General features: G+C 39.7%; 1 pseudogene; it reads left to right on the forward strand.

The window, feature by feature from the left end:
* The first annotated feature begins 1,164 nt into the window (after positions 1-1,164).
* LOC148517766 (uncharacterized) lies at positions 1,165-3,182 on the forward strand (annotated as a pseudogene).
* Positions 3,183-15,516: the final 12,334 nt, after the last annotated feature.

A 15,516-nucleotide genomic window follows, 5' to 3' on the forward strand; every position in this document is an offset into this window, starting at 1 on the left:
CACCATCAAAGCTGTACTCAGTGACTGACACCAGAGACAGGCTGAGAAGCCCTTGGAGAGCCAGCTACAGACACCAGAGAAAACTGCCCCTAGTTACTTCAGTCCACCAGTACATAAAGGAGGACAGCTGAGAGCTAAAGAAGCAGTGAAGCCTGCATAGTGAGTACTGAAGCTCCTGAGGTAACGCAATACATACCTTAGGCCAACCAAATCACCAGCATATTACACCACAAAGGCAGCGAGTCTCATCACTAGCAGCACAGATAGCAGAGGAGGGAGCTGTGATACTAAGCATAAAGACAGACATTGTCCAGTCGCCAACTGTTAGTTCAGATGCTATCTCCCCAAATGTATGGACAGACTGAGCAGCTCTCCACTCAGTGTAGACTGTGGGACAAGGAGTAAGAAATCCCATCACTGCCGCATATAGTTATAACAATAAGCGCTGCGGACTGTACTTTAAGGAGAACAGCAAAAGATTTAAAAGAGACAAGCTAGACAGACTCTGTAGTTTGAGAACTAGCTATTACGCCCAAGACCAGCACCTAATGTAACCCGCAGCCAGCCAGTTATCCAGGAGTCACTGCAAAGAGAAGAGAGAGTTGTGCACCACCGAGGTTATAACCTAGTTAAATCAAAAGTGACATTTAGGGTGGCTGGTTATTTTATACTGCAGTATAAAGTTTAAAGAAAAATTATTAAGATACAGTTGTAATGCTTATATGGGTTTACCAAATCTTCACTCGAGAATTATTATTTTATGATACAGTATGTAGGAAAAGTTGATTCAAAAAGGTTATTTATAGAGTTTTTTTAAGTCAATTATTCTAAATTATATTTATAATACTTGGTACAAGTTGTTTGGTGTGAATTGGTTCATCAAAGGAAAAAGCTGCTGGAACGAGCCTGAAGAATAAAGATAACATTTTCTTACCTAATTTGTGTTTATTCTGGAGGAAATCACTGTACAATAACCAATTTCTAATAACGAACCTGTTAAGCCACTAAGTATAGTGGGCTGTAAGTTTTAGGGTACCACATTTGGCGTCCGCGAACAGGATACGACAGGAAAATGTTTGCACCACAAACCCCTGCATCAACCTCGGGTTGGTTCGGGTCGCTTCACCATCAGTAAATGTCTCGCCCAGCAGCGGTGTGGCACATATGACACAGGCATCACCCATCATGATGCCATACTATTTTGGGGCCCCATGGTTGCCAATGTACTCTGGGAATACACGTACACTGGGTACGAGCACCTTCAAAGAATTCTAGGACAAAATGCAGTCCATGTTCCGGCTATACCCGCTGAGTGAAACGCAGAAAGTTGAGATATTATTGGGGCAGTTGAAAGGTCCTGCACGACGTGAAGTCAAAGCATTTTCTGACGGAGAGCGGAAAACGGTTGAGGAAATCTTCAAAAAATTAATGGGCATCTTCAATTCACAAACCATCTCCGTACTTAAAGGTCGTTTCTATGCCAGGAAACAAAAACCCCAAGAGTCCCTGAGGGAGTTTGCTCTGGGTCTACAGGAGGCTATGCAGGCAGTCCAAGCTCTAGACCTGCAAGAGGATCAACAAGAAGATGAGACATTAGTCTGTTCATTGAAGGGGCACGAGGAGAAGCACTACGAGCACAACTGAGGATGTGGAAACACAACCATCAGGGCTGTTCATTTTCAGAGTTCAAGGAGACGATGTTGCAAATTCTTGGACTCAATCAGAGTGATGACAACGAATTGTCGGAACAGATGGAAGATGGAGACATTGAAGAGAGCAGTAAATACATTGGGCCTGACCTCCTGACACCAAAGGGAGCAATTACCCAGCAGATGCAGGTGCAGTATGCTCATGATCCGATCGGGGCCCTTGATCACAAAATCACCAAATTGGCACAAAGTCTTTCAGAGATGGGAAGAGAGTTGAGAGAACTCTGACAAGAACAGGCTGAAGCAAAACACAGAGATTGGCGCCAGGAACAAGGTGGGAGAAACAAGTCACAATGGAACATTCCACGTGAGTCAGGCCGACATCCAACAGACGAATTTGATTCACAAGTGAGGCCCATCTGCAGAAGTTGTTGGCAAAGTGGCCACATTCAATGCTATTGCATCCATAGAGAGCCTAAGGACCAGCCCTCAGAAGAGACAGAAAGAATAGGTCCACAAATGGAAGAAGGGCAACCAAGAGTTGCGAGTTTGAACCCAATATTACAGAACCAAATAAAAATTGCAAGCACGCCATCAGCAGGTGATGTTACATCAGCCATCGCAAGAAGAATTTGGGGTGAAGTCGTATGGTTCAATGTGCAATGCAGCTATGGATTCGTGAACCGGAAGGACACCATGGAGGATGTGTTCGTACATTATTCCGCCATCAAGAAAAACAACCCCAGGAAGTACCTCCACAGTTTGGGAGATGGAGAGACTGTAGAGTTTGATGTCGTTGTTGGGGAGAAAGGTCTACAAGCAGCTAACGTAACTGGCCCAGGTGGTGTTCCAGTCCAAGGCAGCAAATATGCAGCAGGTTACGACCATTATTGGCGCTATCCACAATGAAGAGGTTTCTCACCTAACTACCAACACAGTGAAGGAAGAGAGAACTCTGAAGAAATTGAAAGTGTGGTAGACAGAGAGGGTGCTAATAAACAATGGCCTTACCGAAGGCGTCGCTGCTGTCAACCATTCTATCCAAGGAGACCATATAAATGCAGACAAAAATATTCCAATGCCGCAATGTCAGGTGAAATGCTGAAGAGAAAAGTTGAGCAAGATGTGTAGGAGCAAAGTGGATTGGGAAAGCAAAACTTGCGGGGAGTGATCAGACCACAACCTCCTTCAGAGCCATTATCTCAGAGTAGATTCAAAATGGATGACACCCATTCTAGTATGATCTTGACTGATTGCAAGTCAGACAGTGAAAGGGTTGCTAATTCACCCATAGCAGAGAGGTTGGGGACCCCTGAACCAAATTGCATAGTTTCTTTTCTGCAAAAGTCTAAATCTATTGATCTTGAGGAACCATATATTGAAGCAAAGGAATCTGTACCATCGGAGTACAAATTCCCAGACCATGAATACACTGAAATGAGTTCCCATGAGATAGCCTTAATTATGCAGCAGGTTTTGAGAAAGTCGGGAAGGAGATACAAAGGCGCTATACCTATTCAGTATAGACATTAGCCTGTAAACAAATGTATAGAAAAGGTTTTGTTTTTGTGTATGCCTGATGTAAATAGTTCTTTTGTTTCAGAAAATGTCAAACGGACTGTTCTATATTGGACTTTAAATGTTTTCTGTTGCGTGAAGACACGCATATTTTCAGCGGGGATGAATGTAATACCCCACTATGCAAGATATTACACTTGACACCGTGCATTGCATTACATCGCATGTCTGTTATTACACAAACAGACAACTCAAAGCAGTTTCAGCAGCAGCTCAGGAGCAGGTCACATGACCAGTGTCAGGTGGTAAGAAAGTGACAGTTGGGAGCAAGCAGCAGTTGGTCAGAGAGTATGCTGAGGTACCTGAGGATGGAGCAGTGGTGTTGCTAACCTTATGGCCAAAATAAAGCCCTGTGTCACAACAGTAGAGGTGGCGCAGACTGAGGGGAGATTCTCCTCCCACCATCAAAGCTGTACTCAGTGACTGACACCAGAGACAGGCTGAGAAGCCCTTGGAGAGCCAGCTACAGACACCAGAGAAAACTGCCCCTAGTTACTTCAGTCCACCAGTACATAACGGAGGACAGCTGAGAGCTAAAGAAGCAGTGAAGCCTGCATAGTGAGTACTGAAGCTCCTGAGGTAATGCAATACATACCTTAGGCCAACCAAATCACCAGCATATTACACCACAAAGGCAGCGAGTCTCATCACTAGCAGCACAGATAGCAGAGGAGGGAGCTGTGATACTAAGCATAAAGACAGACACTGTCCAGTCGCCAACTGTTAGTTCAGGTGCTATCTCCCCAAATGTATGGACAGACTGAGCAGTTCTCCACTCAGTGTAGACTGTGGGACAAGGAGTAAGAAATCCCATCGCTGCCGCATATAGTTATAACAATAAGCGCTGCGGACTGTACTTTAAGGAGAACAGCAAAAGATTTAAAGGAGTTTAAGAGACAAGCTAGACAGACTCTGTAGTTTGAGAACTAGCTATTACCTACCGTCTGGAGCCGGCCCCACTGACATCACAAGCACTCCAGGGCTTGCGGCAACGAGACCCTACTACAAGGGTCTCGTCGCAAACCCAATGGTCGTGATGTTCTTGACCATCGCGACCATCTTTTTGGCCGCTCCCTATAGCTGCGGGTGGTCACCCACAGCTATGCGAGCGGCCAGGAGGCCGCTCTTAAAAAAGATAAGGACGGCCCTGATTCAGAGCGAGCGCTCTGTCAGAGTGTCCGGCTCTGAATCAGGGCCACTGTTCTGGACACATTTTTAGACTGTATAGAAATCTATACTGCTAGTAATGTTAGGCCTAAAAAAGTCAGTCTATGTACCTGTCATTTTATTACAATAATTTAGGGTAAGCATATGCTTGCCAACTAGAACAGGAAAAGCAATATATTGCAAATATCCATAACATAAATAGTATACTAATATTAATATTAATTCACATTCTAATGTAATTGTGTCTGATAAGATAATAATGCTTACATAATACAACATAAAATTATCTACTTTTCTTTTTACATTAAAGTGTTAAAAACTTATCATTCAAAGCCTATATCAATGAACATGTTGCTAAAATGTATTTATGCCCACAATGTATTTGCCAATGGTCAGGTCTTGTTCTTGAAGGAATACCACAGCTGAATTATTCATTATTGACATTTTACTCAACACACATAATGTATTAAATCCAGATTTCACATAGTAACCTGCTTATATTTTCATTCTCACGCACTTCATTTGTAAGTAATCCTTTTATTTGCACATTTAAAAAGATCACAGCATGAAATAACACTAGGGTAATTCTCTCTGTAAATTTAAAATGAAATGTTTACTACAACTTCTTAATGAGAATAGTTAGCGAGGTGATTACTGTAGACAAACTAAACTGTAAAATAAAACCCCATAAATATAAAATCAGCATTGTAAACATGCACATTGAAAGTAGCTAGACTCAGGCAAAAAATGTATGCCTATTTAAATGCAACACTTATATAGCTGTTGATTTTCTGAGCTGTACTTGCTGACATCGCATTATTTATTATTTTTGCTATTCTCACAATTTGAGGCATTAAATAATACACTACATATTAGAGATGAGTGGGTTGGGTTACCTTCAAACTAAACCCACTCGAATTTTGGCTTTCCAAGGCATTCCTAATCCAGACCAGGTTATTGCCATCGGGCTCTGACCCAAAATGGGGCAAAAATTCACCTTCCTGGCATCAGATCTAGCATGTTTGGGATTACATATAAAAGACTCTCCCTCATGTTCAGGCGCCATTTCACACAGGAAATCTGACGGAGAGGGTGTGGGTGGGGAACTGTGATTGTCTTAGATAAAAATTAACAATCTTAGGTGCACTGACTCATTTTGCACTGCACATTGTACCTTAAAGTCATTAAACTGTGTCATTTAAAAAACACCATTAGGGAGCATTATGTTCTTAAATGGGCACTGTGTAATTTAAAAATTGTCATTGGGAGCATTGTGTTAGTTTTAAAGGGCACTGTGTGTTTTATTTTAAAAAAATACTAATTTAGGAGCAGTGTGTTGTTGTGATTTTGTGTCATTTGTTTGAAAACTTTTTTTTGTTCTAAAATGTGTGTGTGTTCAGGGTAAGGCAGTGTGTTAAAAAATAGAGTTCAGTAGATACTGTGCCACTGCATTAATAATATATGCACTGTGCGTTGCAGTGTTGAAGTTTTCATTTGTTAAAAAAAAAGAAAAAACCTTCTTTTTCCGAAAACTAGTGTATGTTCAGGGCCAGATAATGGCACTTTGTTAAAAATCAATGTTCAGTAGGTGCAGTGCCACCATTAATATCAGCACTATGAGTCACAGTGTGAAGTTGTCATTTGTTAAAAAAAGGAAAACTTTTTTTTCTAAAACTTGTGTGTGTTAAGGGCCAGGCAGTGGCACTGTCTTAATAAATAGTGTTCAGTAGGTACCATGCCACCATTACTAGCAGGGCTGTAGGTTGAAATGGATCACAATCAGTTGATAGAAGAGCAGGAGCAGCAAGTAAGTACTAGTGCTGCAGCTGCTGCCAGTCATGATGATACTAGTACTTCAACATCTACTAAAGCCGGTACTCAAGGACATAAAGGGTTTGAGACAGGGCACCTGAAATCAAAGCAATATTTCACAATGTTAAAGAAAAAGACATCACCTCTAATAATAAAGGGAAAGTTTACTGCTGAAAAACATAATTGGCAACATGCAATACACCACATACAGTGGCAAGGAAAGGCTCAGGCCTTGGTCTTTATTTGTGAGTGGTGGATCTAGAACTGCTGTCAGTCAGACATCCTCTTTTGTAACCTCATATGATGATGCAACGCCTTCTCACTCAGGACCTGATTAAACAAGGATCGCAGTTTCTAATACACATGCAATCGGCCGATCAATTTGCACTGCATATGCATCACAGTGCGCATGCGCAAACCAGACGCTGTGATCGGAACTGTGATCGCAATGGCTACGCAGACCCATTGCAGAGTGATTGACAGGAAGTGCCATTTGCGGGTGGTGACGGGGAGGTGGTCAGGCAAACGCAGGCGTGCCAGTATGTTTCAATGCCATTGCAGGGGTATGCATAAATTATCCACTGCGTGGCTATATGCAGCCATAGCACTGAGTAAGGTCTCGGCTTGGGCAACTCTGCATATGGGTCCGATGTTACTCAATGTTACTGATTGTTTCGCTACATTGCTAAGTATTACAGATGTGAAACAAGGGAAAGTGGGCGTCCTTATGTGAGGCTCTGATTGCAATGCTATACTGTGATCGCAATGCATTTGCATATCACCACTGATATTGGCAACTGCATTGCGTGCGCATTAACAAATAGCAATCCATAGTGAATCAGACCCTCAGTCTAGGTGTCAAATGTAAAACAGGGAAATCAGTGAATAAAATGCACTAAGGAGTATATTTACTAAAGTGCGGGTTTTTAGAAGTGGAGTTGTTGCCCATAATAGATTCTACTTAACATTTATCTAGCACCTTCTAGAAGATAATAGCTAGAATCTGTTTGGTTGCTATTGGCAACAACGCCACTTGTACAAACCTGCTCTTTAGTAAATATAATCCTAATACTGAAGAACAAACGTGTGTTCAGAATTGTCACAAATCCCTGAGGAGAATCTAAGGATGTCCACGAGTGCTATGAGTGAGTCTGACATTTCTGATACAGTTCTTGTAGAGAGGCCTCTCTTCACCATTTCTGCAACCTAGATGTACTTTGCAGAACATTCACTTTTTGTTTTTTAAGCACCATATATATTTAAAAATTTCTGTCAGAGCAAGCCTTATGAGGCCTTAAGAATCACGTAAAAATGAATCTACATTATGATAGAACTGGTGGTCGATGGTTGGCTGCTTAGAGCTACTGTAGTCCAGAGTCAGATTGTCTCAAAAATGTAGAAAATGAAAAAATCGGGGGCATACACTGTCTTCTGCTTCTTGACAGAGGATGCGGCGAAATATGTTGAAAGATACAGACTGATCAGCAACTGCACTACTGAGATCCAGCTCCCGCTGTCTGCACAAGTTTGCTAGGTATACCAGCTGTGGGGCACAGTTGTGACAAGCATTGGCACCTTGGAGGCTCTGTTTATACTCCAGCCCCTGCAGCTTACAGTGGTAATTTCTCTTGAGCACAGTTCACCATTCTCCCACTGCTGAAAGCTATTACTACAGCCTGCAAGTGTCCACGGCCACTCTCTATATATGGCACTACTGGCCCAGTGGATCATTGAAACAGCAACGTCACTGAGAAACTGCGGACAAATACCATTTATATAGCAGTGAGATTATGCTCATATTCATACTTTTTCATTGAACACCACAGGCACTAGCAGCTGATTACTTTACTATTCAAACTTGAGGATCCACTGATGTGGTATTAAGACACTGGTTTATTGCTGGATTGCCTTTACTACCTGGCTGTGTAGAGACTGACAGCAACATCTGACAATCTCTATATCCTCTAGCAGGATCAAACATTGGGCATGATTCAGAAATGGACAGATTGCAGAGCCGCACATAAGCGTCTGTGCAAATCCGTCCATCTCAGATGCAATTGCAGAAGGAGGTGTCAGACACCACCTTTCTGAATTTGCGAACTCAGCACTGTGACCGACGTCACAGGCTGGGGTCACCATCATAACCAACAAGACTGAAGGTCCCGATGGTTGCTACTTTGGTCAAGCCTGGGACCTGAAGCTTTCTGCAGCCTGATCAGGTGCTGGTCATGTAAGAGGCCAGGAATCTGTATCCGCTGACGCAGACCCTGGCCTCATCCCTCCCGGAAAATGAGAGCAACACAGTCCTTGTTACCAGGAACGGTGCCCAGGCATGCCCCTTTCCACCCCCCAAATGCCACAGCATGTCAATTGTGCTGCGGCTTGGGGGATCTGCGAGCAAGATCACAGGCCCCGTTCTGCACATGCGCAGGATGGGTCCTGTGCAGACGCAGACCCCTAACCATCAGAGAGGTACATTTGTTGGATGAACATACATCTCTGAATCTTCAAGAACAGAACAGAAGCAAATGGAATTAAGGTCAATTTAATATAACATAAAATAATAAAACACAATCAGCAATAATAAACATCGGGCGGTAATATAAATAAAACAGAAAAAATATTAAATCAATTAGCAGCAAAAAGACATTACATTATTCTCAAAGACATTTAGGGGTCAATCCAATTAGGTGCGAATTGCAAGTAGCGAGTTTGTTTCCTGAAACTCGCAAACTTCTCATCGAAGCGCGCTCTCGAGAATTCTCCATGCCAATTAAAAATACCTATTCGCACTAGTCGCAATGGAGCAGTGAGAATTGTCTGCCAAATGAGATTTGAGAGAAGTGCATGAAAAAGTGGGGAGACCACCCTGGACCCCCCAAAATGGATAATTTTGTTAGCAGGACTGTATAGAAGGCTTTTTGTAGGCATTAGGAAGATACAGTACTGTAGGTTTTGAAATAGTGTCAAATAGCTGATCTATGTTTTTTTAAAAATGCAAGAAAATGATAAAAATACAAACTTTTTTCATTTAATCTCAAACTAATTAAAAAAGTAGTAAAAGGGTGATTTTGGGGTACTTTGAGGGTATCTTGAAAAATAAAACAAAATGATAAAAAAAAACAATTTTTTTTCAATTAAAAAAATATTGTAATTAAATTTGTGGTACGAAAAAAGTTGATTTTGGGGTAATTTGGACTAATCAAACTAATTGGAAACTTCCAAATACCTAATTAGTCATTAGGGTGGGGGGTGTCCAAGGGGTTCCGCACAGTGTCCCGACATTTTAACCAGAAAATAATGATTTTCCTTTCCCTCTCTCACCCTCAGGGAGAAGCGAGTGGAAAGATGTGAATTCAGTCTGACTGATTTAGTGTGGGTTGCTAATTGGATTGCAAAATTAAATTGCTATGCGAATTTGAAGAGAAAATAGCAACTCGCACCTCGCAATTTGCACCTAATTGTATTGACCCCATAAAATCTATCTTCCTCCCTTTAAGCTCTGTTTTAAGTACTCACTAATCTATTATTTGTCATATACATAATCCAAGACATCTAAGATGTTAATATTTGTATTGACACCAATATCGAGATTTCTTCAAGGTCTCGGTCATCTGTGTATCTTTATGCAGCGTACATAAGGGTTAGAAAGCAGCAGTAATTATTGAACCTCTAAGACCATTCAACTTTTGCACAAGCATATAATAACTCTAGTTAAAGTCCAAGCAATTATTAGTAGATGTTAGTATAAGCAGCAATTTCCTAGTTCCTAATAGATTCCAATTACTATGCATCTAGCATCGATATCTAAGTCTTAAGTCACAGTCCAGCTGTACTTCAGCTCAGTGATTAGTAACTTAGTTACTTTTGGCCATAAACCACAATTGGAATAGCTACAAACTAACAGTTACAGTACTTGCAGACTTAATGATAATAGCAACAAATCGGCTTTTGAGTGACTGCCCGTCCGTTAATAAAAAACATTCTCACTACAGCAAAAAAAAAAACATTCCTGGCCAGGCAATGTAACAGTCTGTATTTAAGAGAAAGCCTCTACATGAGGGTTACTTATCTTTCCCAGGAAGCCGGCATACATATAGAGCCTGAATATCTCTCGGTGCTGCTAAACTCTTGTGCTGTGTTTCGGTCTCCAATCACTATGGTTAGCATGATCATATATGCTTTGCATCGAAGAATAAGCTCCAGCTGGTGTCCAGAAAACTTAACGCATTTCCCGGCCTTATGAACAGTATCAGAGGCTTCTGATGAAATGTATTATTTGTTTGAACTTAATAAATGTGCAATATTATATTTTTTTTATAGTGTTAATGTATAATTTGTGTGCAATTAAGCGCCACCTGTGCTTCTATATTCCCTTTGAAGATATACAGATTACTTACCAAGACAGTGACTGCTTTAAAAACCTTGATATGCAGGAGTTCTACTGGATGTACCAGTTGAACTCCGTGCACACAGATGGGCTAAATGGGGCACTACAGTTGGTCTAAATGGCATAATTTAATGTTGATTATTTATTGTCATTATTGTAATTTTTCCAGTGTTATGTGTATGAATTTCCATATATTATTCCTATCTTTGACTTTTTTTTATCTACATTAATATCATTCATGTGAAGATGTACTTATATTGCTGTTACTTTCTATAATGTTTGGCATTCACTTTTGGTGGGAAATTATAACAGTGGTTGGTGCTTTATATTTAACTCTTTCAAATTACTTTGTTTGCTAATTCTTAATATAAACAGTAGTGCAATGATAAAATTTAACTGAAACATATCATTATTATAATCATTTACAATTAAAAAAATATATATATTTGTTTCAACAAGTTTACTTTATGTAAGGATAATATGAGGGAGATGTATCAAGCTGTGTAACAAGTGGAGAAGTGGACCTGTGGTGAAAATGCTCATAGCACCCAATCAGCTTCTACCTATCATTTTACAGAATGTACTTGTTAAATGCACCCTCAAAGCTGATTGGTTGCTATGTGCAAGTTCTCCACTTGTACACTTTTCCACTCTATTCACTTACTTATACATCTCCCCCAAGTGCAGTATTCAGTATTTGCATGTATTTAATTTGAGCTGTTGATTACTCTGTTTTTTTTTAGAATAAAATATATGGATTTGCTGGTTAGCAATGCAAAGTCATGTCAGGGTCATGTGACTGCTCATTTCAGAGTAATGCTGGTCTAGCGCTATATAAGCCTTATATGTTAATGTCTTTCTTGATCATCTCATTGGAATATCTGCAGAAATTATAAGAATTTAATCAAATTAATTTATTTTTGATTAAAAACATTTTGCTGTATTCAGCTTTTGTGATCACTTGGAAAAATATTACTTCACTTATCTCCATCTATAATTGAGGGACTAGATAGTGACTTACTTTTCTCTCAATTATAGATGAAATACATGAGAAGTAATATTTCTTTGGGAGATTTACTGTAGCAATTTTTGTGAATACATAGTAGTGAACACATAATACACAGCTTTTTTTAAAAAAAATATTATCTTTAACATTTTAACTATATTATTGAATTTTTCTGCTTTTAATGGTAATAAACAAGATATTTTTGTATGAATGTATTACAATAAAGGTTAAGTATTGTATACAATTTAGAAAAAGTATCCTTTTGTGGTCTCCAGTGCACTCCAAATAAAAAAATATTTTTTTCTATGCTCTTCATTCAAAATATATTGATGTTCATCTGCTTTTTGTCAATAGGTTGAATTCTTTTTTTCTCTATTCCCTTGTCACTGACTTTGGGTCTACCTTGCTTGATGCTGTTTTCCAGTGTAATTGTTTGTGTTATCCTTTGAAACTATGGTAATTAAACAATTTGCACTAAATAAGATTACATGACCATCAGTGTTGTTTTGAATTATAAGATTTTATATGTTTTTTGTAAGTGCAATATGATTCTTTCTGTGTTTATCCTGTTTTTTTATATGTATAGAATAAAAAGTTTTAATTTATAAAGTTAGTTAGTACTTCAGTGAAACACAATAGTATGTTTTATAGCAGTAAGTTGTTCTAACTAAATACAGAATCAAATATGGTTAGTTTACTTCCCCCTGAGGAAGTTGTATTCATTACAATGAAATGTGTGAGTGTATTTGCTATTATTGGAATTTTCTCCTAACACAACACTAATTACATTATATCTGTTTCTGTAGATGATTGATACTCCCTAAACAGCATGTGCATCCTACATTGAGTTGTACAGCGGCAATTAGGTCTCCTGCAGTCAGTGGAGACTTACAGCATTGTGTAGGTTTGCTGCTTATTTGTCTACCTTATTGAATTACATTGCAATGGAAAGCTAGCAAATGTCCTACAGTATACTCAACATATACTATTTATCTGGCCTTCACTGTCTGTTCACATTGGTGAAAGCTTCAAACTCACCATTTTGAGTTACTCTACCTTCACCTACAATGGGAGGTTTTGGAAAATATAAAGGAGACCTATGACATTGCACAGCCTTGCTGCTAAAGTAATTCATCTCCATTAGCAATTTCCATTAGAACTGAGAGGGAAAATGTATTATCAGGACACTCTGCGTATATTATTGTATGTTAGCAGAGCAGCATTGTGATGTAATGCATAGCAGTGTGTGCTACAGACAATGGTGGATAATTGTTTGCTCAAGATACCTTGGAAAACCAGGGTGGTGATACACTTGGCTGGAGTATACCGTATGTGATGTTATGTACTGCAAAGTTATTGGGTGCTGGTGCCACACGTGATGTAACTTAACCAGGTTTATTGAACCTGGTAGAAACAGCTGGTTGCAAATGAAACAGGGATATAACAGATACAGTTGTAAAAGAGTACAAGCAGCCTGGAGCCCTTTTGGGTACTGCTGGGCATTGTAGTAGACCAGGTATTTGGGTTTAATGTACGCCAGTAGTTGGTAGCATTAATTCCTCCTAATACTATAATGGTAGTAACAGTAGTATAGTGTACTAATGGCAGCCTGGGATGTTGATACCGTTAGTAACTACAGAAAAGTCCAATGGCTCCATCTACTCGGTATGGATGCCAGGGAGAAAGACAGTGGAAACGCCACTCATGCACAGTAACTCATGTCAGACATCTGGTTTGCTGGCTGCGCTCCAGCTGGACCTAGAGACTGCCAGACCAGCCTGTCTGATCCTCTATGGTTAGAGGCAGCACCAGAGTGCACCTCATCCAACACTTTGTTAAACCAGGGAACTGCCAGACTACCCTCACTGGAGTGTTGGTTGAGCAAACAATGTTGAATTCTACTATGTCTGCCTAACCAAATGAAATTGGGGGGGATAGCTGTAGGTTTTTAAATGTTTTAGAAGGTATTAAAATGCTAGTTTTTGAAAAAGGTGGAGACATTCTGACAAGACTTTTAACCGCTGCCATTCTGCCAATTCATAGTTAAACTTTTTGCGCCATCTCTAACTTGTGCTCAGAAAATTGTCTGAATAAATCTGTGAGTATTCTCAAGTCAATGAATATTCCTGCATTTTGCTTCTCAAAACATAAGTGTGGAACTCAGCGGACTGCAAAAGGACAACCAAAATCATTCCGCAGATGTGTTCTTCTAAATTCACAGCTAAGGATCCAATGGAGGAGAAGCACTGCCTGCACCAGTGAGGATGCTAATCAAACTTCTATTCACTTAAAGCCAGTAAACTTACTGTACTTTCAACAATGGATTGACCCATGCAGAGGTCTAATCTTATTCCAATTATATAAGTATACCAAGAACTAAGGGTGTGATACACGTCTTCAGATCTACACTGTGGGGCTGTTACAAAGGTGCACAGTAATACAGCCATGACTGCATAACGCAGCTGCACCTTTATGCTATTGCCCACCACGTACTCAGACACATGCGCAGACTGAAAATATTGTCTGCTTGTGTGCGGCATCTACATAACGTGCACCTCAGAATCAGGCTCGCCGTGTGCACTTAAACCTATCTGTCTGAAAAACTGCAACTTTACAATGCTAGCTCAATACCAATCTATAGATACAGCCCATTTGGGCTATACCTTACAAGATGGTTTCAATCCCAGTCTCATATGAATGTGTATACCACATTGATTATGGATCAACTTTTCCAATTTTCCTGGGAAAACTCAGCTGATGTTATTCTCTTTCTCACTGTCATTTGGTGCCTAGGATGTTTTACATTGAAATTCTGCTTATACAGATGTTTTTATTGTTTTACATTGATTGGTATATTATTCAGCATTGCTAGTACTTTTATCTGTTATTGTGTTTTTTATTACATTGTGTTTTCTACTATTCACTTAGATTTTACTTTCCCTGAGGCCTCAAATCTATTCTTGATCTTCTGTGTTTGCTATCGTACCTTAACTTTGTTTTAGGAGTTTGCGCATCATTGTATGTTGCAGTATGAACCTCTGTTTTGTCTTTGTTGATCTTACAAATGAAAATCTCATAATTTCTTGCAGCTCTCTAGGAGATTTGAGATGAGTGATGTGTAAGTTGGCAATGAGACATCATCAGCATACAATCTTGTGCTCCTGTGGGCCAGCTCTGATTTGCACAATGTTTGGGTTGTTTCCAATTTTAATTTTGGACACAAGATATTTCATGACTTGAGCACATAGTAAGGGACATAAAGGATCTGGTTCCATTTACACATAAAAAGGTGGATGAGGAGAATTTGATAGCATGAACAGGGGCTGTGGGTTTATGATATATAAGACCACAATTCCTTGACAGAAAGCACTCTTAAATTTTATGCTGCATAGGGTTTGATGCATTTGCTACCTCACAGTCATGACCATGGCCCTATCTGTGTGGACCTTGCATGTTCTCACTGTGTTTTCTTTGGTTTCCTCCAGTTGCTCCAGTTTTTCTCACCAATCCAAAATTTATGCTGAAAGGTCAATTTGCTTATGCAAAACATAACCTTAGTGTGTGAAGGTGTGCTTGTGTTAGGGAATATACATGGTAGCCCATAAATTTGGAAACACTCTTATAAAAAGCAAGTGAGTAAGGACATATTAATCCATTGTCTACACATATGATTTGGGAGTGGGGGAAAACTTTTTGGGTATGTCACCAGTATGGTGGTCATCTTAAAGTCAGCCATCTTGGATGCAACTGTAATTTTTTATATAGGAAGGCAGTCATATGACATGTTAAACAGATGCAGAATTTCTTAAGAAAAACAATGGTGTTCTTCGTTTTAATATAACTTTATTCATTCTTGAGTTTTAACATAAAGTTTACAGGATATGTTCAAAGTTCTGTCCAACATATTGCAGTGT

The sequence above is a fragment of the Taudactylus pleione genome, unplaced genomic scaffold, assembly GCF_031769625.1.
Source record: "Taudactylus pleione unplaced genomic scaffold, aTauple2 ptg000211l, whole genome shotgun sequence".
Taxonomy (NCBI): domain Eukaryota; kingdom Metazoa; phylum Chordata; class Amphibia; order Anura; family Myobatrachidae; genus Taudactylus; species Taudactylus pleione.